The sequence below is a fragment of the Arachis ipaensis genome, chromosome B3 (genome assembly GCF_059453495.1).
Source record: "Arachis ipaensis isolate K30076 ecotype BB chromosome B3, ASM5945349v1, whole genome shotgun sequence".
In the NCBI taxonomy this organism is placed as follows: Eukaryota; Viridiplantae; Streptophyta; class Magnoliopsida; order Fabales; family Fabaceae; genus Arachis; species Arachis ipaensis.
Genome location: NC_142438.1, coordinates 80193654 through 80195859, shown reverse-complemented (window position 1 = coordinate 80195859; position 2206 = coordinate 80193654). Strand labels below are relative to the sequence as shown.

The following is a 2206-nucleotide window of genomic DNA, read 5'->3' as shown; positions in this document are numbered from 1 at the left end:
CTGTTTATCGCAATTTACTTTTCCTTGTCTGATTTCTGCAAATCCAATTCCCAATTCCCGTTATAATTCAAGCCATTTACATTTCTTGCACTTTAAGATTCTGCAATTTACATTTCTTGTGTTCTAAGTTTCTGCCATTTAATTTCTTGTTCTTTAAGATTCAGCACTTTTATTTTCTGTTCTCTTTACTTTACTGCAATTATCCATCTCCCTTTAATTTTCATGCAATTTAAATTTCAGTTAATTACAAATCACTCAACTAAATCTTGATTCGCTTGACTAAATCAACCACTAAACTAAAATTGCTCAATCTTTCAATCCCTGTGGGATCGACCTCACTCACGTGAGTTATTATTACTTGATGCGACCTGGTACACTTGCCGGTGAGTTTTGTGTTGGATCGTTTTCCACACATCAAGTTTTTGGCGCCATTGCCGGGGATTGAAATAGATTGACAATGATTATGTGAAGTGGAGATCTAGATTAAACACTTTTTCTTTTTCTTTTTACTAAGCATACTAACTGTTTGAATTTTTCCTTAAGTTAACACTAACTTCACTCTAGCAATAGAGTGCTTAATTTTGGTTCCTGGTTCTGTGTTTATGTCAGGAGGAAGAAGCAATGAATCCATACCTTTTGATCCTAAAACACTTTGGAGGTTGAGAAGAGAACCAAGAAATGGAAGAAAATCCAACAAATCCACAAGTGGGAGTGGCCAACGACAATGGTCAGCCCCCAAAGGAGAGTATTGGCTTCATATACACTTGCTAATCCAAGGCATTGTGGGAGTAGCATCCTTACCCCAAATGTTGATGCAAATAACTTTGAATTGAAGCCCCAACTCATCACCTTGGTGCAGAACAATTGTTCTTATGGAGGAGGCCCCTTGGAAGATCCAAACCAGCACCTATCCACCTTCCTGAGGATATGTAACACAGTGAAGACCAACGGTGTGCATCCTGACAGTTACAAATTGTTGTTGTTTCCATTTTCCCTGAGGGACAAAGCTACTCAATGGTTGGAGTCATTTCCAAGAGAAAGCATCAACAATTGGGAGGATCTAGTGAGTAAGTTCTTAGCCAATTTTTATCCTCCTCAAAGGATCATTAGGCTCAAAACAGAGGTTCAAACATTTACACAAATGGATGTTGAACCCTTGTATGAGGCATGGGAACGATACAAGGCTCTAATCAGGAAGTGTCCTCCTGAAATATTCAATGAATGGGATAGGTTGCAGAATTTTTATGAAGGTCTGACATTGAAATCCTAGGAAGCATTGGATCATTCAGCTGGAGGCTCTTTGTAGCTCATGAAAACTGTAGAGGAGGCCCAAAATCTCATTGATATGGTGGCTAACAACCAGTATTTCTTTGCTCACCAAAGGCAACACCAACCATCAAAAAGGAAAGGAGTGATGGAGTTGGAAGGAGTGGACTCAATTCTGGCTCAAAATAAAATGATGCAGCAGCAAATTCAACAACAATTTGAGCAAATGGCCAAGAGGATTGATAGCCTCCAAGTTGCAGCAGTCAACACAAGCCAATCATCAACCAAATGGGGGCAAAATGAAGAAAACCAAGAAGATCAGCAGCAGGAACAACCTCAATATGTGCACAACCAAAGCTCTGGCCAAAATGAAGTCTATGGTGACACCTACAACCCATCCTGGAAGAACCATCCAAACATAAGATGGGGAGATAACCACACTCAAAACCAGCAACCATGGCAAAGAAACTCAAACCAAAGCAACTCAAGAAACAACCAAAACCATAACCAACAAAACACTAACCCTAATCCATATAGAAAATCCCAAAACAACCACCCAAATCCTAGCTACTATCCACCCAATAACCAAACCACTAACCAAAACACCTACCATCAACCTTCAACATCTCACAACCAGCCACAAGCGTCACAAGACACTCAAAGAATTTCCAATTTGGAGATATTGATGGAAAAGATGATGAAGCACCAAGAGATAATGATGGAGAAACTCATGAAAAATCAAGAGATGGCAAAATAAGATCAGGAAGCAACACAGAAAGATCAAGCCATAACAAGTAAAAACCAAGAAGCCTCAATCAAAAACCAAGAAGCTACAATCAAAAACCAAGAAGCTTCAATCAGAAATCTTGAGAGGCATATGGAACAAATGGCTAAACAAATTGCAGAGATGGGTGAGAAGCAATCAAATGCACCCCCTAGT

The 2206-nt window shown here is 39.4% G+C and overlaps 1 non-coding gene across 1 annotated transcript; it reads right to left on the bottom strand.

The window, feature by feature from the left end:
• Positions 1 to 1108: 1108 nt before the first annotated feature.
• On the bottom strand, positions 1109 to 1212 carry LOC148571293 (small nucleolar RNA R71). Its single transcript, XR_015908471.1, has one exon. It is a non-coding gene; the product is annotated as a small nucleolar RNA R71 (small nucleolar RNA).
• Positions 1213 to 2206: the final 994 nt, after the last annotated feature.